General features: G+C 43.5%; 1 protein-coding gene across 6 annotated transcripts in view; it reads right to left on the bottom strand.

Moving 5' to 3' along the window:
• CDH18 (cadherin 18) overlaps positions 1-26868 on the bottom strand; it is a 614393-nt gene that overhangs the window by 277424 nt on the left and 310101 nt on the right. Inside the window, exon 1 of one of the 6 annotated variants that reach the window (XM_083623831.1) lies at positions 7493-7731. The exons of 4 other annotated variants lie outside the window; for them this stretch is intronic. The gene's annotated coding sequence lies outside the window, so the exon portion shown is untranslated. Of the gene's footprint in view, positions 1-7146; positions 7732-26868 lie in introns of those variants that run through there. One more of the 6 variants, XM_083623833.1, reaches the window with a different exon arrangement.

The following is a 26868-nucleotide window of genomic DNA, read 5'->3' on the forward strand; positions in this document are numbered from 1 at the left end:
GGGATATACTAGAGTTCTTCATGTTCACCTCCACATGGAAACATTTCAGTACAACAGGAAAACACAACACAACACAACACAACCAAACAGCTCCACAACCTGCTTAGAAGAAGCCAAGTATTTAGCTCATCCTAGTAAACACGGAACTCAGTTATCACAGATGAAATGCACTTCATCTTGCAACTGTTGGACCTAGACTTATTCGTACTGCAAGAGGGCCCACAGACATCAGTTGGACTGAAGTTAATTGTGCAATGGTGATGCAATTGATTACAACAAGTCTGTTCTAGACATGGAATGGAAGACTTTGTTCGACCCATAATCTTTAATATTAATAATAAGAATGTTAAAATAAAATGGGGGCAAATGAGTGAGGAGGGCTAACAGAAGGACTGAGGAAAGAATAGCTGGAAGGTACAGTAGCTTGACAATTTTCTGCTGATGGTTCCCTCTTTGCGAGAAGCCAAGTTACAGGGAACCAGGCAGAGGGCCTTCTCGGTAGTGGCGCCTACCCTGTGGAACACCCTCCCATCAGATGTCAAAGAGATAAACAACCACCTGACTTTTAGAAGACATTTGAAGGCATCCCTATTTAGGGAAGTTTTTAATGTTTGATGTTTTATTATGCTTTTAATATTCTGTTGGAAGCTGCCCAGCATGGCTGGGGATACCCAACCAGATGGGCGGGGTATAAACATTATTATTATTATTATTATTATTATTATTATTATTATTATTATTATTATTTTGGGTCTCCAGTTGATCTGGCAACCCTAAAGGCTGTGTGCAAAAGAAGGGTGATAATATGCTGTATTATATACAAAATCTTAAGCATGTTCCCCTCCCCACTATTTGTATACTCTCACTTTCAGCTGTTTCTTTACTTAAATGTTTAAAAATTAATAGAGTGAAACCATTTAATGCTGCAATCCTGTACACACTCGCTGAGAAGTCTTATTTTGCTCAATGGGGCTTCCTTCAAAGTAGACATGAATATGATTGCATTAGCACATTGCCTAACATCATATATTTTCTTCTCTACAAGGCAACTTGCTTACAGGCTGTTCACCCTGAAACCAATTTGCCAGCTGGTCTACCAAATGAAATTTGAGGGAAGAACTCCAGCGTTCTATAAAGTGCCTCTCCTGCTTTGTTTATACTACTAATTGTCCAGCTCCCAGAGTACTAGAACTATCATACTAGGATCTTGGAGGTGTGGGTTCAAATCCTTACTCACACTGGAGCTCACTGGAACAATCACATCTTTCAGCCTAAATCACCCACCCCACAGAGTTGCTGTAAGGATAAAATGGGGAGGGAGAGAACCACAAGTGCCACCTTGAGATCTCTGAAAAAAAATGTGGGGTAAAAAATGATCAACAACATCATTTATATAATTTATAGAAATAGAGATTAGAGGAGGGAAACAGTGAGGTAGACAAAATATATGTTTATTGGTTCAACACATTTTGGGTCCTACTGATCCTTCCTCAGGGAATTTCAGATAAATAGATGTGTTGCCTCTTTTTTTCTTATGCTTACACTTCCAGTTCCTTTTGGGGGTACTCATTTTGTTATAATTCACAGGCCACCAAATGTTCCAAACAAAACAAAACAAAACAAATATTTAAATTTGTACTGGACCTGGGAGTGCATCCCATAATGAAGATCTCTCACAAAAGTCAACTCTTCAAGCACCACGAAAGGAGCAAAGGGTGAGAAATTCACCCTTTACTCTCATCTTGAATCTGCATTCCTACAGAAGCAGACACTACTTCCTCCATCTCTTGAAGTTGTCTCTAGTTCACAAATGTCTACGCTATAATAAGGTGCCACAAGACCCTATGCCGTTTTTGCTAAAACAGACTAATAGGGCTGTCCCTCTGGGAATGGATACCTTTTGTCTCTGATTGGCTTGGGCTTGCACTTCCTTGACATGACTTTGGCATGACTTTGTGACAGGCAGACCCTGACACCTCAGTTTTGGACACAGACTCCCATTTCCAATTCAAATGACAATCCATAGAGAAATAAAAATCCTTCCTTTCTTTGTTGTTGGCAATTTGGTTTCGGACCAGCCATATGTGCTTGGAGGAAGAGGATCAGGAGAGGTGTCCATGCCTCTTGGCTCTGGGAATGTGAATCCTGGCATGCAAATTGACTTTTGCCTGCAACAACCTGTTAACCATAAGCAAGCTTTCCTGCTGCTGTTATTACCACAATAGTAGGCAGGAAGTAATGAGGCTAGAATAGTTAATAATAATAATAATAATAATAATAATGAAATAATAAAATTTTATTTATACCCCACCCTCCCCAGCTGAAGCCGGGCTCAGAGCGGCTAACAACAGTAAAATAATACATCATTCTAAAATCAATTCATTATAAAATCAGTTCAAATCAAATTAATGGCAACCATTGGGCTAGAGTTCTGTGAAGAATTACCAAAGGAAGGGGTCAGGCTGTGCCTTGGCCAAAGGCCAAGTGGAACAGCTCTGTCTTGCAGGCCCTGCAGAAAGATGTCAAGTCCCACAGGGCCCTAGTCTCTTGTGACAGAGCGTTCCACCAGATCGGAGCCACAGCCGAAAAAGCCCTGGCTCTGGTTGAGACCAGCCTAACCTCTCTGTGGCCCAGGACCTCCAAGATGTTTTTGTTTGAAGACTGTACACTTTAAATCAAGGGTGGCTAATCTGTGGGCCTCCAAGTGGGCCCCCAACTCCCAACAGCCTCAGCCAACTCAGAAGTGAGGAGAGTCCAGCACCATCTGGTTAAAAACTCTAACATCAAGCTTGATGACATTCAGCTAAACTCCTTTGATATTTCTGCTTCATCTTGAATAAATTTGCTTTATTACATCAACAATTTTGACAATGCTCAGCTTCCATGGGTGCATGTACCGAGTACCGGCATTCCCTGTTCCCCAGTAGGCTGTCAGATCAGTTCAGCAAAAGGAAAGAAGGGATAATCCTACAGTTGCCACTTAAATATCACAGACGTGGGTGGCGCTGTGGGTTAAACCACAAAGCCTAGGACTTGCCGATCAGAAGGTCGGCAGTTCGAATCCCTGTAACGGGGTGAGCTCCCATTGCTCGGTCCCTGCTCCTGCCAACCTAGCAGTTTGAAAGCACATCAAAGTGCAAGTAGATAAATAGGTACCGCTCCGGCGGGAAGGTAAACGGCGTTTCCGTGCGCCGCTCTGGTTCGCCAGAAACGGCTTAGTCATGCTGGCCACATGACCCGGAAGCTGTACGCCGGCTCCCTCGGCCAATAAAGCGAGATGAGCGCCGCAACCCCAGAGTCGGCCACGACTGGACCTAATGGTCAGGGGTCCCTTTACCTTTTTAAGTGATGTATCTACCTGTCTTATGTATTTAAATCAACATCACAGGCCCCACAATGTCTCCTCCAATTATCTGAGATGCACTTGGAAAACAAAGGACAGGGCCTTTTGGGGAATGGGCCAAACATCAAGGGGGATCCCATTCCCTACAATTGTCACTATTTTCTAAGGATAGCCCCGGAATTACAAAAGCCATCCCCGCTTCTGATTTGATCCCAGAATGTCCCTAATTCCCCTGCCAGTACCGCCACTGCCAATCGTGGGGGGGGGGGGGAGGAGCGGGTGCTTGTCTCGAGTGATGTTGGTGGCTGCGAGAGAGCATCCTTTTGCCTCTCTATGGTCACCGCTGCTGGTCTGCCCCCTTGGGCAGCTCGCAGTGGCTGCTGGAGAGCAGGTGAGGAGGAAGAGGAGTGGTGCAGGCAGAGGGCAGGGCTGCCCTAGCAAGGAGTCTTGATTTGAAAACAAGCAAACAAACAAAACCATATTGCTTTGTGTGTCCAGGTCTAACCTTGCCCCTTTCTAAATTTCATTTCCCTCTGGTACCTTGGGTTACAGACGCTTCAGGTTACAGATGCTTCAGGTTACAGACTCCGCTAACCCAGAAATAGTACCTCGGGTTCAGGATGAGAACAGAAATCACGCGGCAGCGGCGCGGCGGCAGCGGGAGGCCCCATTAGCTAAAGTGGTTGAGAACAGGCTGAGAACAGTTTCAGGTTAAGAACGGACCTCCAGAACAAATTAAGTTCTTAATCTGAGGTACCACTGTATTGGCATGTGTTTTTATTTTTGTAAATTTACCAAAGAATAAAATAACATTGGGATCAAGGGGTTTTCTCAGCGTTCCCTGTGTCCTGTTAGTGTAGCCATAATAGAAATGCTCTGTGGAGTGGGGAGGGGAATGGGGGAGGGTCGAGGAGGGTCAGTTGCAGGGAGAGTGAGAAATGTCCTTATTTTCCTTTGAGGAATGTTGGAGGGTACAAGATCTACCTAGATTTTTCACTGCTTGCATTTCCATGCACAATGAAAGACTGGGATATTTCAGCAGGCATCTGAGTTACGTCAAATAACTCAATGTACCAGTCTGCTTTTGGGTATCTTTATTAATTTGGTGTATGTACATTCTCTCAGGTTGGTATTTTTAGGAGTGATTATGACACTGTCAACCTCCATAAAGGGTTTTTTTTTGGGGGGGGGTACAAAAAAGAAGGGCAGAAATATTTTTACAAATAATAATAATGCAAATTCAGACTTGGCTTTATGCAAAAGCCTGGTGATAACCAGATTCAAATAGCTATTAAAAGATACTTCATTTAGCAAAGTCTATGAAAATTGCCAGTATCTAGTCACTAAGCTGCCACAACATTGATTTCTTTAAAATAATAAAAAATGTCAATTCATTACTGAAGGCTACTGAAAATTTAACAATATCGAGGAATTTAAAACATTTCCCCCATTTTGAGTGAACCATCTCTCTCTCCTTCCCCCACGACACATAAGAAATTCACCACACATTATCATAATTGACGTGATTTCCTGTTATATACAAGTCAAGCTATCCTAAAATGCTTGTCACGATACTTTAATGAAATCACCGCCCATGTAAAAGTAGCAAACAGTGCACATTTTATACCTGGAGAATATTATGTACCTTCATTCTGAGCAGTAGGGTGGATTTAACTAACCGGGTGCGCTAGCGGAGACCCATAGAGAAACACTTGCGCTGGCGCTACTATAGTAATAGTGTGATATTGAATCCGTCCTATAAATAATAAAATGCTGTTGTGAAGAAATAAGCAAAGCCCTGTGAAAAGTTTACAAAGAGCTTTAAATCACATCCGTTTTCATATCTAATCATCCGTAATCCCATAGACTTCCGTGAGACTTGATCACAGGTAAGTGGCTATAGGATTACAGCCTTGATGGGTGGTGAAAAGAAAATGAAACTATGAGCTGCACAGCACCCCCTGTGGCCACCACTGACACAACAAGTCATTTTTTCTCTGGCATAGTCTCGACAATCTCCTATGTAGTAAACAAACAGGAAACTAAAGACTGATTCATACAGTTTGATCATGTAGTCCAACCGCCTGCAATGTAGGGATATGCAGCTGTCCCATATGGGTATTGCACCTACAACCTTGGCATTATCAACACCACACTCTAAGTGACTGAGCTATACAGGCTGATCACTGAGGAATTCCTGTTCGGATCACCAACATTTTGAAAACACTTGCCTCCACAAAATTATTACTGCATATTACATCACACACTCCTGTATTTATAAGGGGGGAGGAACTCCAAAAGCTTAGCATGCCTTACACATAATGAAGGTAGGATTAACTTCCTGGACCCTCCTAAAACACCCCTCTAAAATGTTTATTGTAATATAGTGCCAGATGCAAAGAGGCTGTTAGGATTTATAGTTATCTTACTAAATTTGTATTCAGGCCTCCTAAAAATGAGTACAGTGCCTGTTCAATCAGCTCCGCACCTCTGTACAGCAACTCAGATTACTTATTGACTTTAAGACATGACATTATTACTGCTACTGCTACATACACTGATTAAAGAAGAAAGATTGCAAAGAGAACATTTCTTCACATAAAGGACACAGTCAGTCAAAGCTGAGCATCATTTACTTTAACTGCTTTCAGCAGGAGCATTATGCACATGCTTAACTCTCGCCCACTGAAATCATTGGCACTTACGCTTAACTTGACTGGGTTTCACCTATAGTTTGCCTTCAGCCTATAAAAGCTTAATCCTTGTCATTGTACTCAGTCTTTTTTTAAAAAAAATGGAGGGGAAGGAGGCTGGAACAGTTTTGTTTTAAATTACCTGACAGCTGTAGGCATTAATGATATACATGTATATATGTGTGTATACCGTGTATGTATATTCAGAAAACTGGGGAGGGGGATGCATGTGTGCTCTTTGCTACACTGTCTGCTGCAAATCCTCATTCAAAGCCTTCAAGTGAAATTATTATTATCTGCAAAATACTTTAATGATGATAATAATAATGCATTTTATTTTTCAAATGTCTGCCTTGCAGTGCTGAACGGCTGTTTATTTTGCCTTGTTATCTGTAGGAGCTCATTTGCCCCTTTGACAGGCCACAACAAGCACTCACACACCAATGAAGATGCAATGGGACCATATTTCCAAAGCGTTAATTAGCAAAAGATCGTATTATTTCCTCCTCCCCCTCCCTCGACTGTTTTCACCCAGAGTCTCCGAACTGTTTCCATGTGCAAAAACTGCAGCTCTCAAGGAATGCTCATGATCACTAAGCAGCCAAACCCGCCCCCCCCATCTTGTTGATATCTTCCTTTACTGAGTGAAAAATGGGGGCAAGCTTTTAACCGTGCCTCTATCCCACTGCACCCCAGTGCCCTCTGCTACACGAAGTCAAAGAGAGAAAGTTTACCCTTTTAAAGCGTTAAGAAAAAGCAGCTCTGCTCCTCTCAGCTATCTGCTTTCCCTGCACCCCCCCCTTTTCTTTCCAAGGGCTGAAACAGCAGGTAATGTTTCAAGATCAGCACATGGGCAACGGGGAAGAAGGCTCGCTTTGGAGGAGAAGCGATTGCGTTTCAATCCGCCTCTCAAGTCGACATGCAGAGCCTTCCTCGCAACTGGAAACCAGCTCACGCTACAGAGGAGCGCGCACAGATCTGTGTCGGACCAGAATGTGATCCCCTCCAAATGCGTGCATTTGCCCACGCTGTAGGGGAGCAGCAGTAGCAGAACCATCAGCGAGATTGCCATTCCCTAGGAGAATACATACATTATATATACATACACACCTGCATACACCACCCCGTGTCTTCTTTTCTCTCTCTCCTTTAAAACAGAGCTTTCACTGCACATAATCTGGGCTAAGCAGACGCACGCAGCAAGAGAAGAGCATCGCATGAACTGGGAAAGGCTCAGCCGGCAGAAAGAAGAGGAAAAATAAAATAAAAAACTTGAAGGCAACCATCAGAGACAGCGATGCGAAATAGAAGTCTAATACACCTCTTCCTAAAAGCTAGGCTATCTCTGGCTTAGGAGGACGGAATTAGCAGCAGACTCCCATTCGTTCTGCCCGTAAGAATACTGCACAGATTTGATTTGATTTCTTTAAAGGGGTCAGTTCGTTTCAAGCCTTACCTTAGCTGACTTGCCCTAACTGGTGACAGGGAACTTTAATGGAAAGAAGAGACGCATTGAAATAAAATAAAAGAGGGGGGGGTATATCCTCAGGGCACAGCTGCTCCCAGTCCAGAGAGAAAGAGAAAGAGAGAGAGAGGAGAAAAAAGAGGCGCACAGGATTCCAGCTATGTGTTATCTCCAAAGCTCCAGCTCATATGCCAGCTCTGCTTTCCGCAGCTCGGGAAAGCGCCGCTGATTGGCTGCCGCCGCCCGTCTACTTGATCCTCCGATTTCCTCCTCCTCCCCCTCCCCGTCCCCATCCCTGCTTCTTAGGACCGGGCGTCTTCTACAGGAGGATGCACGCAACGTAGGGATCGCTCCCCAGCCGGCCACCCCTTCCTGAGCTTCTTGCAAGCGAAGTCCTTCGCCAATGAGACAGCATGAATAAACAGTTTCCACAGCCAAGGAGGTTTTGCTCAGCAAAAGGGAGGGGAAGAGAGAAAGGGAGCCAGGCTTACGGAGAACTAGAATATAAGGGGGTGGGGGGAGAGGGGTCCCCCCCAAAAATGTGGACATTAAAGGCCTGAAAACTGGCAACAAATGTTCATTATTGGGCACTGGCTCGCTCCGTAGTCAGGAGTGGACTTTGGTAATATGTTGCCCCGAGCAAGGACAAAATCCATCTCTCCTAAATATTTGTTTTTTTCACAATAATTCATTTTGGTAATACAGTGGTACCTCGGGTTACAGATGCTTCAGGTTACAGACACTTCAGGTTACAGACTCTGCTAACCCAGAAATAGTACCTCGGGTTAAGGACTTTGCATCAGGATGAGAACAGAAATCGCACGGCGGCAGCGGGAGGTCCCATAAGCTAAAGTGGTACCTCAGGTTAAGAACAGACCTCCAGAATGAATTAAGTTCTTAACCTGAGGTACAACTGTACAGTTGCCAATTATGGATCTTCTCAGTATGTACCCGCATAAATATAGGGTTTTATTATTTATTTATTAATTATTAATATTTGTAATATTTTGCATTCCCTTGGCTTGGCACCCTGTGCGGGGGGAACCACCCGGCCCCATACCCCCCAACATTTCTCGGATGAAAATAGAGACATCCCCTCCATCATTTCTCCGATGAAAATAGAGACGTCATAGAGAAAAGTGGGACATTTGGGGATCAAATCAGAAACTAGGACAGCTTATGTAAATCTGGGACTGCCCCTGGAAAATAGGAACACTTGGGTGGTCTGGACAGTCCTAAATCTTGCACTGCCAAAGTGATCCACAAAAGATCAAAGGTTTTTTTTTGGTGGGGGGGGGAGGACAAGAGAGGAGAAGTATTAGATTGTTCGTTTTCTGGGCAGCTCCACCAAGCCGGGGCTTGGAAGACTTCAGGAGAAAGACTAGGCCTTGCCTCCATCACCAGGGTTGGTCCTCCATGTTTACCCCTCCCCCCCAAAAAATATATGCCTCCTTTTCTATTCTACATACTTTTGAAGTGGTTTATATAATGAAAACATAGCAATTATATCAAGAATTACTGAAACCAGCAGCAATAACTAAAGCAGTGTACAACAGAAGAAAATGTTTTTGCAGGTAAATGGAGCAGTAAAATCCCTGAAGAACGACAAAAACTACTACTTATGATCATCTTTCATTTTTACCAGCTGCAACAAGGACATGGAGCTCAGTGCCAGGGAAGTCCTCCTTGAAGAGAGCACTCCATAATGGGGTGCCACAAATAGGGGGGGGCTGTCACCTGTCTCTCCCTGCTTAGGGTTGATCCCAAATGCCCCCTCACATTTTTATCACCCTCTATGCAGTGCGGGGGGGGGCAGCTGGTGGCGCTGTGGGTTAAACCACAGAGCCTAGGACTTGCTGATCAGAAGGTTGGCGGTTCGAATCCCCACAACGGGGTGAGCTCCCGTTGTTCGGTCCCTGCTCCTGCCAACCTAGCAGTTTGAAAGCATGTCAAAGTGCAAGTAGATAAAAAGGTACCACTCCAGCGGGAAGGTAAACGGCATTTCCGTGCACTGCTCTGGCTCACCAGAAGCGGCTTAGTCATGCTGGCCACATGACCTGGAAGCTGTACGCCGGCTCCCTCAGCCAATAAAGCAAGATGAGCGCCACAACCCCAGAGTCGGCCACGACTGGACCTAATGGTCAGGGGTCCCTTTACCTTTACCTATGCAGTGCAGGGGACATTCCAGCAATTTTAATTGGGAGGAGGGGCACAAGGAAGCAAAAGGTTTCTTTTACAGAAGCACATCCTGCATCATCATGACATAGTGTTGCACAGAAAAGGGCTTCCCCCTCTTCTTTTTTGAGAGGGGAGGGGATGGCAGCCAACAAGGGAAGGTGTGCTACTGCCACTGCTCACCACTAAACACAAGTGGTAGTGAAAGCAGTCCCTGAACCCACCCAGCCCAAATTTGACCCCAACACTATACCTGCCTTGGCTCCGAAGGTAAGAGGGAAAAGGCTGCCAATACAGTGGTGCCTCAGGTTACATACACTTTAGGTTACATACACTTCAGTTTACAGACTATGCTAACCCAGAAATATTACCTCAGGTTCAGAGCTTTGCTTCAGGATAAGAACAGAAATGGTGCAGCGGCGTCACAGCGGAGGCAGGAGGCCCCATTAGCTAAAGTGGTGCTTCAGGTTAAGAACAGTTTGAGGTTAAGAACAGACCTCCAGAACGAATTAAGTTCTTAACCCAAGGTACCACTGTATTTGGGCAGTTCATCCGAGGCAAGCAGATCTTAAAGCCCAGGCATGACAATTCAGATAACCCGGTCCAAGTTTGTGCAGGGCTTTTTAATATAACCCCCCCCCCAAAAAAAAAAAAATAATGTGACTCAGTAGCATATAGACAACCAATGCAAGTTCTTCAGAACCAGTGTTGCATAGTTCCAGCCAGCTGAACCAACCACTACCCTGGCAGTTGAATTTTGCAGAAACTGAAGCTTCTGAATTTCCATTAATGGTAACCCTGTGTAGACCACATTGTGGTAATAAAGGCATGAAGTTATCAGAACATGAATTATTGTGATCAAGCTATATCTGACCAGAAAAGAGCATAGCTAGGGAACAGATGAAGCTGAAAACAAGCACCCCTTTCTACTTGGGCCAGCAATGAAATATTGCATCAAGGAGTACCCTCAGAGTACCCACCTGCTCCTCACCCACCTAGTTAGTTCCTAAACTCAAGAAGAAGAAGCCTGCAGCACCTCTGTATTGTCAGAAATCATCTTCGGTTTACTGCTCCTCATCCAGCCTACCACTGCCTCTAGTCTAGTCCAGCACCAGGACAACCTCCCTGAGCCACATGACTGGGAGAAACAGAGCTGGATGTCATCTCTATTACTGGTGATACACAGCCCCTTCTCCAACCGCACCACAAAGACCATGCCCCCTCAGTTTGGGTGGGGTGACTGATGGGCAGTGGTCAGTACACCAGCAAAATCCCCATGCTGTCCCTCTGATCCATCACCTTGGAACAACCCTCTGTGGTGACTGGTGAGATGGAATTCCTATGGAAAACACAACATCCCCTGGCTCTTCAACCTCTGTTGGTACTGGAGGGATAAAACTGAATCAGATCTATTCCAATCAGCTCACCCACCTAGTCCTTAGTATTGCACACCAGGTGAACCTGCTCATCCACAACTCATGAATGAGTGATGACTTATCATTTATCCATTTGGGATTCAACAATGACACCACCAGACAGGCTAGTTGGCAGAGCAACCCAGCTGTCTATCTCCCAGTGACACTATCAGAACCCCAAAACTGAGCTCCTAATTCTTTAGAGGGCGTGCAGCCCCGTCTACAACACTCCTTCCCAAAGTGCATCCCGCCTGCTTCTACAGCAGTTTGGCATCCAAGTGTAACCAGTCCATTGCAAGGGAGTGTTGTCAGACCATCTGCCTCATCAGAGGAGAGCAAAAAAATGCTGAAAAGGCAAGTGTGGTTCTTGGAGTGTAAAAACGTACATTTCTGTTCTGCATTTGTTGACTGTTCTCAGGCAGGGACATAGTTGGCTCATTGAGTTTAGCACTAGCTAACTAGACCAGCCAGTGGAAAATGACTGGCACTGGTTCTCAAGGGTTTCAGACAAGAGTATTTGTGAGTCGAGGCCCTGCTCCTCGCTTTGTGATGAAATAAGACACATGGACACAAGTATTTTAGGTTAATGGGCTTAAAAAGGCCACAAGTTTATTGGTTACAGAATGTGAGTGGTATTGGCTTAGGCACTGGATCCAAACAGACTATACTTGACTCCTGCCTGCTCTTCAGGGAGTCACACAAGGGAGTGTTGTCAGACCATCTGCCTCATCAAAGGAGAGCAAAAAATTGCTGAAAAGGCAAGTGTGGTTCTTGGAGTGTAAAAACATACATTTCTGTTCTGCATTTGTTGACTGTTGGTAGGCAGGGACATAGTTGGCTCACTGAGTTTAGCACTAACTAGCTAGACCAGCCAGTGGACAATGACTAGCACTGGTTCTCAAGGGTTTCAGATGAGGATTTGTGAGTCAAGGCTCCGCTCCTTGCTTTGTGATGAACTAAGACACATGGACACAAGTATTTTAGGTTAATGGGCTAAAAAAGGCCACAACTTTATTGGTTACAGAATGTGAGTGGTATTGGCTTAGGCACTGGATCCGAACAGACTATGCTTGGCTCCTGCCTGCTCTGCAGGGAGTCACACATGGGTTAACAACCTGCAGGGGGAGCTTGTTGATGCAAATCAACTGGAAGCTTTCCCCTAGAGCAGCCTTTCTCAACCTGTGGATCCCCAGATGTTGTTGAACTACAACTCCCATCACCCCTAGCTAGCAAGGCCAGAGCTCAGGGATGATGGGAGTTGTAGTCCAACAACATCTGGGGACCCACAGGTTGAGAACCGCTGCCCTAAAGTCACCAGAGGATTGTGCCATGGCCCTAGCCACCACCTGGGCATCAAACAGGAACCACGACCATCAGATTCCTTTAATGGAATACCCTTCAAGGGGAGGCGTAGGTGATGGCCACAACCTCCCCTGCAACACACAACACATTTTCCAATGCCTAACCACCACCCTAGCCAAAAAGGATCACTATCAAATACCCTCACAGCTGCAACCAATTCCTAATGCCCTTGACAATATTGGCCAACCATACATCATTTCCACAATTGGAAAGATGAACGCCATCGTTACGAAAAAGAGCCACATCGCTGAACCTGATGCCAGCATGCTTGATCACTTGGCCATCCATTGCACATACTTTACGGGCCACCACACGATTCAAGAGTTTCCTGGATGTGCAAGGGAGTGTTGTCAGACCATCTGCCTCAGCAAAGGAGAGCAAAAAATTGCTGAAAAGGCAAGTGTGGTAAAAATGTCCATTTCTGTTCTGCATTTGTGGACTGTTCGCAGGCAGGGACATAGTCGGCTCATTGAGTTCAGCACTAACTAGCTAGACCAGCCAGTGTACAATGACTGGCACTGGTTCTCAAGGGTTTCAGACAAGAGTTTTTCCAGCCCTACCTACTGGGAGATGTCAAGGAATGCTGCATCTGGGACCTTCTGCATGGAAAGCGTTTGCTCTGCTATTGAGCTATGGCATGTGGCATGCAGTGTTTAAATGATATATGATATTGATGTCAGAGGATGATATTCTGCCATCCAGACAAGCATTTTAAAGCCCTCCCAAGGGAGAACCACCTACTGTCTTTCTTATTATCTTTTAGACACCATGCAGAATCTGTCCTATTGACTCAGGTGTTTTTGAAGGGGGTGGTGATTATGGGACCTAGCATGCTCCTACTGACTACCTGCAATTTTACTCTTCCTGTTTTCATAGCAGGACATGTTCTCTGATTTTATTGCCATCTCCTATTATCTCTAAGATTTCGAATGCCATCTATGACAGCAAGGCAGCATACCATTTAGAAGAAATAAATACAGCAAAATATATCTTTTGTTATCTCACTCAGCTAATTTCCCCAAGCAGTTGAGAAGCAAGGGAAATTAGACGAGAAAGCTAATTGCCCAGCAGTATCTCTTTCTCTCTCAGCTTGGCACTAAGGCAAAAGCTTCACAAGTTTTTCGTGATTGTCAATTGTCCAAACAGAACCTTCAGCCTCCAAACCGGGCTACTTTTAAGCGTAAGATGTAGTCAGCTTCTAATCCAAGCATGGCCAAACTTGGCCCTCCAGCTGTTTTGGGACTACAACTCCCATCATCCCTAGCTAACAGGACCAGTGGTCAGGGATGATGGGAATTGTAGTCCCAAAACAGCTGGAGGGCCAAGTTTGGCCATGGCTGCTCTAATCTGTATATGCAGGTTAGCATATATTGGGCGGTGGGGGGGGCAGTTTCCATTTCAGAAAAGTAGTGGAAGTGAAAGCAAAACTTGCATTCCATTTGCTCATGTGACCACAGTGTTCCTCCCTTAGGCTCGAAGTAGATACATTGCTAAATGCATCAAATCTGATGCAATGTGGTGGCTCTTCAATTGTGGAATGCTCTCCCCAGAGAGGCATGCCTGGCACCATCAATACATGTCTTTAGGTGCCAGACAAAAACATTCCTCTTTACCCAGGGCCTATGGCTATGAAATAATGGCCTGCAAAAGTGTTGGGGAGAGGACTGTTATGAGGATTATTTTATTGCTACGCTGTCTGTCATTATGCTTTTTACTATGTTGTTTATGTTTTTATCATTGATGTTCTGTAATTTTTTTTAATGTTGCACACCACCCTGGAATCTTTTGATAAAGGATGGTATATAAATTGAAAATTCTTCTTCTTCTTCTTCTTCTTCTTCTGCTTCTGCTTCTGCTTCTGCTTCCTCCTCCTCTTCTTCCTCCTCCTCCCTCTCCTCCTCCTCTTCCTCTTCCTCTTCTTCACCCAAATTCCCCAACACATGCCCCCTCCTATTTCTTTTCTGGACTGCAGCCTGTGGGAAATTGAGGTTTAATGCTTCCTGCTCCTGGTGTAATTCTGGTAGCACCCTGTCTCTGACAAAATGAAAATGACTGAGTCTAAGCAGTTGATAGTGTGGTGGGGCAGTGACACTCACCTGACCTCCTGACAGCTGAATCTCTGCATGGTGCAAATACAGCACAGCACATCAGTTACTGATGAGTCCCTCTGGTATCTACTTTGGCCATTATATACCTTTGGTGATCTAGTCCTTGTTCATAGTATGCTGACAGATTGAAATGACCACTTCCTTAAGCCATAATAATAATAATAATAATAATAATAATAATAATAATAATAAATGTTGTTTAGTCGTTTAGTCGTGTCCGACTCTACGTGATAACATGGACCAAAGCACGCCAGGCACTCCTGTCTTCCACTGCCTCCCACAGTTTGGTCAAACTCATGCTGGTAGCTTCGAGAACACTGTCTAACCATCTCGTCCTCTACTTGCTGTCCCCTTCTCCTTGTGCCCTTAATCTTTCCCAACATCAGGGTCTTTTCCAGGGTGTCTTCTCTTCTCATGAGGTGGCCAAAGTATTGGAGCCTCAGCTTCAGGATCTGTCCTTCGAGTGAGCACTCAGGGCTGATTTCCTTAAGAATGGAGAGGTCTGATCTTCTTGCAGTCCACGGGACTCTCAAGAGTCTCCTCCAGCACCATAATTCAAAAGCATCAATTCTTCAGCGATCAGCCTTCTTTATGGTCCAGCTCTCACTTCCATACATCACTACTGGGGAAACCATAGCTTTAACTATATGGACCTTTGTTGGCAAGGTGATGTCTCTGCTTTTTAAGATAGGTTATATCAATATTTTCTCACATTTCCCAAAAGACCAGAGGCCTTTCAATTAGGGATATTAAGAGATGACATTCCAAAAAAGGTACTCAATATCTTTTTGTACGTGACCAGTGCAGCTAGAGTAGTACAGTGGTACCTCAGGTTACATACGCTTCAGGTTACAGACTCCGCTAACCCAGAAATAGTGCTTCAGGTTAGGAACTTTGCTTCAGGATGAGAACAGAAATCGTGCTCCGGCGGCGTGGCGGCAGCAGGAGGCCCCATTAGCTAAAGTGGTGCTTCAGGTTAAGACCAGTTTCAGGTTAAGAATGGACCTCCGGAATGAATTAAGTATGGATAGGTTTGTTCTTCTTGCAGTCCACGGGACTGCTTTTGCATCAAGTAGCTAGGAAGCTGATGTTTTTATATAGTGCAATGGAGTACTCATGGGAATCTGGAGAGGCATTCCGTGTTGTTGTTGTTGTTGTTGCTGCTGCTATTATTTCTTGATTTATGGCTGCCTTTTTCCTTGACAGGACTCAAAGCAGCTTATAGGTAAAAGCAGTTCCAGGGTCAAAGAGGAAGGCTACAAACTTGCCTCATTCATGAGTTGGAGCTGCAGGAACATGATTTCCATCATGAGAATGAGGGAACTACACAGGAATTCAACGGAAGATGGTGGTGGTGGGAAACAGATTCAGTGGAACCAAATCACCTAGTGGACATGACACATATTTTGGGGTTTCCCCCCATGCTTGTGTTAGAGGAAACCCTACTAACAACAGCCTTTGTGTTGCCTATGCAGCACAGACCAAGAGGGAGACTCACTTGTACAACTCTGTTCTTGAAGGGAATTCTTTGGCTGCCAGCTGACCATCAGTGATCCAAAAGCAGGTCAAGAACAAATCAGTATAATCCACAAGGGGAGCAGCAAGGGGCTTTACGGAAATGAGGTTGAGGCCTATAAATCCCCTGCCCTGTCTTAATGCAATGTTGCCAATTTGAGAATGGCACAATCCCACAGAATACAATGGATGCCTGCTAATTTCAGAGCAACTGCGTTCACAGCTCTCTGGGGGCATGTCTCTAAGTTGCCCCCATTTTATTTTGATACATTTATTTTGTATTGAAGTCTTTGTTATTGCTACCCTGAGTGAAGCGAGACCTACATGCAGCTAAGTGCAGAATTCACACCTCTTCATGCAGAGCTGCAGGAGAAATATCATTTGGCTGATCCAGGTTCTGAGTCAAGAGTAAACAAGTGCCAGACTCAGCTTACGCGGCTATCCTTGGCACCGCTTCAGAAGTATAATTAACATATAAGTGGCAACAGTAGCACATATGCTCTTGGCAGCCCGGCACCCTTTTCCTAGCCAGAAAGACAAGAGCATAAGCCCAGCTGGATCCAAACAGAGTTTGATGCCATTGCTGGAGAATCACCGCAGGGAGGAAAGGGGTGAGACTGACAGAAAGCCTGGCACTGCGGCGGCGTATCAGTCAGGTTAAGAGAAGTTGCAAGAGAACCTCCTGTGTTCAAGAAAGTGTGCCAGCCAAGGCTGAACCCCATGCAGATTTAGTCACAGTGAGGCAATGCATTCTGATGCTGGCAAAGCTTTTCTAGGATATACATTTTAAAATACCTGTGCAAGGAAAGGAATGGAGGGGATGGGGATGGCACATTCAATCACACAAGGGAGTCAGGAGTTCGGGAGCTGAGAAAGCTCAGCTCTCAGATGTGAGGCATACTGTTTCCATTTGATATTTGTGCATTCTCTGGCTCACAGTGGTAGCACATATGAATCAAGGCTTCAGTGTGTAGTGTTTCTGCACTCCTTCATAGGCAGCTTGCTTTTGAGCAAGCCTATCCACTGCACCTTCCCAACATCCCACTGTCTCTGTCGGGGCTCCTTACACACTTTCCTCTCCCCAGGGCCCCACTGTCGGGATAATTCCCTAATAAGCCTTCCTTTCTTCCATGCCACACACACACACACACACACACACACACACACACAGAGAGAGAGAGAGAGAGAGAGAGAGTCAGGCAGCATGGAGAGATCATGGGGAAAGAGAAAATATAATTTCTCTCACACACCCTCCAACATTTCCCAGTTGAAAAGAGAAACATTCTTGTGTAACTGCAACACCCCTATTGGACCACTACTATACCTTTTGACCACTGCTGTTCCCTTCCTTCCTTTTCTTTGCAATAGCATGCCCTGCCCTGTTTACCCCAAAGCACAGCAATCTTCTTTGCTTGCAAAAGTTATGGTGGAGTCAGAGTGGGAGAAGCGATTGTTCTACAATATTTTTTTATCAACAGTTCAAAAGGGACTTCACCAGCTGCAGCTTACGATAGGGCAAGTCACGTGGTATTCTGTGCTTTAGCATTTATGAGCATGCAGTTGTGTCAATTTGTACCAGCGGCAACGTGCCTCTCCTCTCCATATTAGATATTTAAATTCAAGGGACTGGGAGGGAAGGAAGAAATCTGACAGATGGCACCCTAGCGATTCACACTAAAAACATTTTGAAAAGAGTAAAGAATAAGAATGTATATACCAAATCTGTTCCAAAGGAAAAACTGGGACACAATAGGGACAGCAATTTATCAAGGTCAGGTACTCTCATGTTAAGACTGCCCTGGGTAAATTGCTTAGGAGGGCATATATCAGATGCAGAGGACTATGATACTAACACAAACATCCAAACCCGTCTGATCTTTCCATTTTCCATCTTCACGATACTTCTCTTCACACACTCAAGTGTCTTGGCACATGCAGTTATTAGAGGACATGCAGAACAATACCAGTGTATATCATTTTAGATTAAACTGCTATTTTTATTGGTAAATAGAAATAAAAATATCAAAATACAGGCATTTGGAAAAGTTAATAACTCCAACTTCTCTATTCTAGCTTTGTAATGAGAAGTTTGCTGAGCCAGCATTTAATACTTTGAAACTTATTAGTGCAACAATGGGATCTAGTGTGGTTCTTCTTAAGTGGTTTATTACTACAGATCATGGCACCAGTGCAGCAAGCACTGCTTTGATACAAACTATACCCCTCAATAAACTATCTGATACTGGTATGATCTGACTGGTGCAAGCAAACATCTTCAGCTCCTAAAACTTAATTGTAAAAATCAACATATCAACAAAATGTAATTGTAGCCTTCCTGTAAGAAGGAACTAGTTTTCACAAAGACCATGAAAAACATTTCCAAAACCACATTTACCATTCAGAAAATGTATAACTATATGGTCTTCCTAAAATTAAGGACATGTCCCCTCAACTTCAAACTTACCCAGGTAAACGGAATGGTGAACCAAAAGAAATAATGCTATGAAGGAGATAAGATGTTGCATGGTTGGTTTAGTCAGAAAGCTCCCTCCCCAAATGATACTTAGTAGTTATCCCCCCACTAAAAAATAGTATTTAAACCCTAGATTTTCAATGGTTGGGTAGCTCAGAGCTCTAATGGGACCACATTTTCTTTGCTCTGTAATCAACCCCACACTTCACTAGACCATGGATCAAGGAATGGGTGAGAGATACTTGGATTCGGTTAAAAGGATGAAAGTCTAAATTTGCAGTGAAAGGTACAAGAAAAATAATGAGATAGCCCCTAGTGAAAAGGTATTGATTGAGTACGTACAATAGACCACTTACTACCAACTTTTAACATTCACCCTAATATTGTCTACAAACAATCCCTATCTTTGTAGTTGTGTTCCACTGTCTCTAATGAAAAGAAAGCAATAGCTTGAACCCATCTTGTTGAAGGCATCACTAGAAAAGATTGATCACTGCACATACAAGCAATTATATATGTTCTTTCATCTAAGTAATCCGGCATACATTTATTTCTTATTTAGTAGGCACTTACTTTCAATAGATAAGATAATATTTGCTCCAACCACCATCCATTGTGATTTCTGAAGAAAGTACAAATACATAACACAACTAAGCAGATATAACTGCTAAACTAAATAATATATATATGTATGTATAATTAAAATTCAAAGAGCATCATCATGGCCCTTATTTTAATTAATGGCAGTCATTAGAAATTGTGACGCCTTTGCTGTCACTGACTTATTGATCCACAAGGAGAAAAGTCACATAACAATCAAGTGAAAGCTTTGAATGAGGTAATAATAATGAGGTGATTATCTATTTACACAAGTCTTTGTACAAAGAGCAAAATATCAGTACATGAACAGGAGTTTCAGAATAACTATCTCCACATTGACATATATAATTTTGGAATGATGTTACTCAAACTTCAGAAATTGAAAAACTTCAAAAACAATCTTTAAAAATAAAGGACAAAACGGGGGAAATTCTACTTTTTACCAATTTACAAGTAAAATGGAAGCTTAAGCCATTTTAAAAGTATAATTGATTTTGGAGTATTACATACTGCTGATTAAACCCCCCCACTAATTTATTATTTAATACTTAAAGGTTGAAGGGTTTGTTGAACCATTTATTCTTTTCCTCTGGGATATTTTTGTTTTAATTGGAGACTAGTAGTCTCACTCTTTGGGTACTGAGCAGGCTATTGATTTTCTTGTAGTTGATAGCTAGAATAGATCAATTGTCTAATACCTAAACCTGTAATCAAATATTTCATTGGTGAACAAGGTGTCAGATCAAGGACTATTAACTAATCAAAATAATTTAGTCCATTGATTACCCAGTTTTAAACCTTTTTGGTAAAAACATAAGAAGAGCCGCTGGATCAGGCCCATAGCCCATCTAGTCCAGCTTCCTGTTCTCACAGTGGCCAACCGGATGCCTGTGAGATCCGCCTCCAATCATGGAGGAAGAACATAGCCATGATGTTGGTGGCCCTTCTCCATGAATTTGTCTAATCCTCTTTTAAAGCCATCTAGTATGTGGTAGGGACGCGGGTGGCGCTGTGGGTTAAACCACAGAGCCTAGGACTTGCTGATCAGAAGGCCAGCGGTTTGAATCCCCGTGACAGGGTGAGCTCCCGTTGCTCGGTCCCTGCTCCTGCCAATCTAGCATTCTGAAAGCACGTCAAAGTGCAAGTAGATAAATAGGTACCACTCCAGCGGGAAGGTAAACGGCGTTTCCGTGTGCTGCTCTGGTTCGCCAGAAGCGGCTTAGTCATGCTGGCCGCATGACCTGGAAGCTGTACGCCAGCTCCCTCGGCCAAGAAAGCGAGATGAGCGCCGCAACCCCAGAGTCGGCCACGACTGGACCTAATGGTCAGGGGTCCCTTTACCTTTTTTTAGTATGTGGTAATCACTGCCTCCTGTGAAGCAAGTTCTATAGTTCAACTGTGTTGCTGCATGAAGAAGTACTTTCTTTTATCTGTCCTGAATCTTCCAAAACACAGTTTCATTGGATGCCCATGAGTTATGAGAGAGGTGTCAGGCTTCAGGGAAACGCCTTCCTCCCCCCCCCCCTTTGGCAGTAGATAGATGCTAGGACAGGATCAGCTGCTTCCTTTCAACACCCCCTTCCCTCTTGTTTGCCTTAGTGTCATTTCCTTAGCTGGAGCAGTTTTTTGCTCCTCCTTTTCATCCCTCTGCTCATACCTCTTTAGATCCAACCCATTCTACTGTATTTCATAAGTCATTTAAAGTTCACACCTCAGATGTTATGTATATACATGTACAGTGCATACTGCTCCAGTCAAATGAACTTAAAATAGTCGTCGCTGAGAATCTCCATTCATGCAGAGAAAAAGCATGAAACCGGCACTAGGATTTCCACTGTTTTATATTGTGTAAAACCAGTGATATCCTATTTTCTGCTCCATGGGAACATTCCAAACTTTCAATTACCTCTGGAGATAATTTTCTTTCTTTACAAATAACAGTGAAACCATGTTGATTCATTATCCACTTACTTTAACATGCCAAACCAATGAGACCATCACCTCTGAAAACAATTACTGTCCATTATGATGCTATTTTTCATGTTTGTTAGTTGGATGATAGATCCAAATGCTATCCACCCAGTCATAAACTACAGTGTTGCTTTTTTTATAGGTTTGTCAAAAACTCTGGGGTGTGTTGTTCCTGGCTACGTGCTTCATTTCTTCCTTCCAGGTGAATTTGTATCCCCTCCCCGCCCCCCAGATTTGTAAATATAAAAAAAGGAAGAAGGTAAAGCAACCCTAAGTCCAGTTAAAGGCGACTATGGGGTTGCAGCACTCATCTCACTTTTCAGGCCGAGGGAGCCGGTGTTTGTCCACAGACAGCTTTCTGGGTCATGTGGCCAGCATGACTAAACTGCTTCTTGCACAACAGAACACCATGACAGAAACCAGAGTGTATGGAAATGTCATTTACCTTCCTGCTGCAGCCGTACCTATTTATCTACTTGCCCTGGCATGTTTTCAAACTGCAAGGTTGGCAGGAGCTGGGACAGAGCAACAGAAGCTCACCCCGTCGTGGAGATTCGAACCACCAACCTTCTGATCAGCAAGCCAAAAAGGCTTAGTGGTTCAGACCACAGTGCCACCCACGTCCCTCCCTATATCTTTCTGTCTTTCTTTCTTTCTTTCTTTCTTTCTTTCTTTCTTTCTTTCTTTCTTTCATCTCTATCATCTATCTATCTATCATCTATCTATCTATCTAATCTATCATCTATCATCTGTGTGTGTGAAATAACCAACAATTTACTGACCGTTATTGGTCCTGAAACCTGCTGACTGAATTGAATCACCTCACTTTGTTGAATGGCATACAACCAGCTCTGGAATGCACACCTCCATTTGCAGAAGGAAAAGCTTACTGAAAAATAGCAAGGGCTCTGCTATTACACAGCCCTGCCTCCCCACACAAACCAATAGGCCACAAAATTCATAGAAATAAAGGCATAGTCCATTCATTATCATTAAGCTGTCCACTTCAGAGGTGATTTTGCTGTTAAGCACAATGGGTCTGCTGACTTAGGCAGCAGGTGCTGGAGGCTGGGAAGCCATTGAGAGTTGTTAGATGGCAAATATATGCAGGCCAAGCCACCTTCCCTGGACCTCCAGCACCACACTCATCTAGCTTGTTGCCCTCAAGAAGACACTGTCCTGTTCTCCTTGTTGAAATAAGGTATAGTTGTTAAGGTCAACTTCCTTATGTGTAATGGTACATCCATTGCTATTTTTTCTGTGCCTTCCTTGTTCTCTTATGATGGCAACAGCGCCCACCTGAGAGGTGCTGGAACTGAGTTCCAGTGAATTCTGGCTTTGAAAAAGCCCTGGGTACACGACAGACAGCAAAATATCTTCAGCCACCCCTTCTTCACATTCATTTTAGCACAATCCCCATTTAATGCCCATGCGTTGAGAAAAACTAAAGATGCCCCAGTGTGTCCCAGTCCTGGTTAATATCCCTCACTGGGATACTCTTCCTCCTCCCCAGCGTCCTACCAGTTCATGACATTATATTTTCTTTACAAAAATGAACAGGAGTTTGGGCAGCACCTGAGGGCAGAAGGGGCAGTCTCTGCCTCTTATGCCCATTCAGCTTGGTCACATGACCTGGCAACCCAGTGTGAGTTAAACCAGCAAAAAGGACAGTGTTTAAAATACTACCTTAAAGCCTTGTTTTTTCCCTTTTTGCAAGACTTCTGCTGACTCAGCATGCAATTATTTACAATTTGCTCAACTTTTCTCAGAAACGGTAACCGGTTATTGCTTTTGGAGAGAGGGAATTATTTTTATTCTTATATATTTATTCATACCATGCCTCCCCCGCCCCCCGAATAGACTCATGGCCATTGATGCAGCACTGTCTGATGTGACCACATCGCCCCCTGTAAACAAATAACCATATTGTTGTTGTTTAAAAAAGTCCACAACAGATTAAAAAAATGCAATCTAAAACCAGAGACTTTCAAATACTTAGATATTTTAAAAATGTTTTAAATGCCTGCATTAGTATATATATATATATATATATATATATATATATATATGTGTGTGTGTGTGTGTGTGTGTGTGTATATATATATATACCTATATATATATATATATATATATATATATTACCCGTAGTGCCTTAAACAGAGCCAAATTGGCATCAGGCATACCTGTCATCAGAGGGCATTCCATAGTTGGGCTGCCATTACCAAAAAGAAAAACAGAATGGGGAAAGGGGGGAAAAGCCTTCTCCCTGAGTGTAACTAACCTCATCTCTGACAGAGGTAGTTTTTGGAGAACAACAGCTGTAAACATTAGTTCTTGGGCAAGCTGCTGTGGGAGGAGAAGAGTCTTCAAAAACTTGGGTAGCAAGCCATTTAGAAGGTGAGCACCAACACTTTGAATTGGGTCCAGGAGCTAATACACAACCAAGTTCCTTTAAGAGTGCTGGAATATGATCTGAGCAAGAAGTCAGTTAAACTTCTGGTCATCTTGTGCTCCCAGGGAGGGCGGTCACCAACCGAAACATATTGGGGATTTTATTGTATCACGAGGATTGATATTATTTGACATTAAACGTATTCCGTTAAAGGGATCTGGGGATGTGGATCCTGTCTGGGATCCTGGGCGTGGGCTAGGGCCATGCCACAACCCCATCGGGGTCCCTGGGGGTTCTCTTAATTGATGTATATCATAGGTCAACCCTTAAGAGACTTCCTGCAAGCGTGCAGGAGTCGGTTTCACCCAATGTCTAAGCCAAACTGCTCACATCTGTAACCAATAAAGTTGTGGTCTTATTTATCCCATTAACTCAAAATATTTGTGTCCATGTGTTTATTATCTAAAGAGAACTTTGGACCTTGGGGCATCGCCACACAATCAGGTGTGTTTGTAGCCTCCCAACACACCCTTCCATTCAGTCTGTTCCCTGGAGGGACAGCAACAACTAAGGGAATGGAAGCAAGTTGCCTGGAGATTTTGCAGCCTTTGCTGACTTGTTAGCAGGAGCTTTTGTTCTTCTGAAAAGTTTTACAGCCCCTTATCTCTATGACTCTTTTTCTTGATTGTGACCTCTGGGCTAAATGCAATCAATCAACTTCAAATTCTTTCATTCCACTGCTTTGCTATCATTTGTCCTATCTGTAGACTATTGCTATCTTCCCAGTCCTGCCCCTTTCTAAATCACTGGTTTTAATGGGAGGGGAAAGTGCACTAAATTTGTCCCCTCAGAGAACACAATCACAGAATACACATCCCTCTCATAAACCACAGCTTTATTGATCTATAAAGCACACGATCCACTTGAGGGGAAAGGGAAGAGGAATAATACAGGCATAATTAAAAGAAGAAAATGATGAACTGGAACAAGGTTTAGTTTTACTACTTACTAAATACCTAGCTCCTCCTTTACATGACAGCTGCTGGGCTCTTGCTTTTTGTTTCGCCAGCTTTCCAACTCAATGACTTATGGCCCAACAACAAGAAAATACTGGCTCTGTTAATCATGTATTTATGTGCATGAGGCCTGCACAGCTTGTGACAAGGGTTGCCAGTTATGCAGTGCCACAAAAGAGGACATCAATTTGCATAAAAGTTGCATATAATTATTTATATGCATAATTGAAAGCTTTTAAATAATTACTATCAGTTGAATAGAAATCCAATACGTTTCACTATAGTCGATAAGTCTTCAAGTGACTTGAATACCTGTTAAAGTCTGCTAACTGTTGATGGGCAACTTTGAGGCTCCTGCTCCTCCTTTTCATGGTTCCATACTTGCATAGAGGACAACTTCAAACAGAGGACTGTACTCCAACAGCCCTTTAAAACAAGGGCTATTCTTTGTAAAGTAGGACACATGGCTACCTTAGAAACTCGCTAGGCTTGTATAGTGGCCAATGAAGGATTTGGTTAGGATTGCAAAAATGGCAAAACTGGGAGGTTTATCTAGACCTTGAACTAGAACTACAATTCATGGCTGGTGGGGTATTCTCAGCATGGTGGCCTACAATGAACATATATTGTGATGTGCTGGGTTTGGAATCGCCTGGGATTATTCAGGTATGCCATCGGAGCCAAAGTATTATTAGAAATAGATGTGACTTCCTATGTAAACATTTTAAAATGTGAAATTGATTTGCAGAAGCCATTCTATGACCTGAAAACAGAAGGCAGGAAGTGGTCTTAAGTGCTTATTGATGCATCTCAACAAAGGGATGCTTTTCAGAAGCATAATCTGCACAAAAGACATAATGAGACTATTAGGAGACAATATGGACTCGTTGAAGTTTCATTTATGTGCCTAAACAAGGATGAAGCTTCTTCACAGTAGGCACCCAGCACTGTCTGTTGTGCTTCCAACATGAACATCTAAGACCTCTCTCACTGGTAGAATTGCCCCTTCTTCTTCTTCTTCTTCTTCTTCTTCTTCTTCTTCTTCGGCCCTGTTCCTACATCTTTAATGACAGACAGACACACTGAAATTAAATATACCTCAAGTGAAATTATAATATGATGCGGAAAGGTTTATCTTCTTAATGTGCTAAGCCAATGCTAATGCCACAGGAGGGAGTATGGAATGGTGCCAACTCTGCCTTCAAGTAAAGGACGCCTGCTCATGGTGGGATTTACACTGAGACAGCTTAAGGGACAGCTTAAGTGGTCAAATTCCAAGGTGGATTGAAGCTGGTTTGAGGGGGGAGTAGGCATAAAACAGCAGTATTTGTCAATAATAATTCAAGATTGATTATAACAAATGTGAAAATCTGGCTTCAAAAACTAGTAGCGGGTATCACTGGGTGCTGAGTAAATGATTATGTGAACATATCCTAATATGATGCTGTTTTGTTGCCAGTGTGCTACCAAAACTTCCTACGGCTGTTATGGGAGTTGTTTTGTTTTTGGTTTTTATGGTATAATGTGTTTATATTTATATTTTAAATGTGTTTTAAGTCGTTTGGAGACTTTCAAGTGATATACTAAATAATAACACAATTAATAATATTGTTGATGTGGAAACATGGGTTGCAGGTTTTTAAAGCACCACAAATCCTGTTAAAAACGACAAGAGGAGCAACAACAATCTACTCCTTATTTTATACCCCACCCATCTAACTGCATTGCCCCAACCACTCTGGGCAGCTTCCAACAAAAATTCAGGGGGGAACAGATGATGCTGGCTCTTTTCTAACTCCTTTAATTCTCTGAAGACCTTACAAACAACCATCCTGAAGTCACAGCGCTGTGGGATCCAGCACCACAGGATGCAACCCAAATGAGCATAGTGGGATCCGCCTCTTGGATCTTCCTCATCCAACCATAGGATACAAGGAAGGGAAGGGTCAAGTGAGTTGCCACATTCATCACACCCCTTCTTTCAACACACACCTCCTACAATCATGACTACACACACATAAGTGGGACGCAGGTGGCGCTGTGGTCTAAACCACTGAGCCTCTTGGGCTTGCTGTTCAGAAGGTCAGCGGTTCGAATTGCCACAATGGAGTGAGTTCCCATTGCTTTGTCCCAGCTCCTGCCCAACCTAGCAGTTCAAAAGCACACCAGCGCAAGTAGATAAATAGGTACCGCTGCAGCGGGAAGGTAAACAGCATATCCATGCGCTCTGGTTTCCGTCATGGTGTTTTGTTGTGCCAGAAGCGGTTTAGCCATGCTGGTCACATGACCCAGAAAGCTGTCTGTGGACAAACGCCCACTCCCTCAGACTAAACATGAGAT

This window comes from Podarcis filfolensis (genome assembly GCF_964270895.1).
Source record: "Podarcis filfolensis genome assembly, chromosome: 7".
Taxonomy (NCBI): domain Eukaryota; kingdom Metazoa; phylum Chordata; class Lepidosauria; order Squamata; family Lacertidae; genus Podarcis; species Podarcis filfolensis.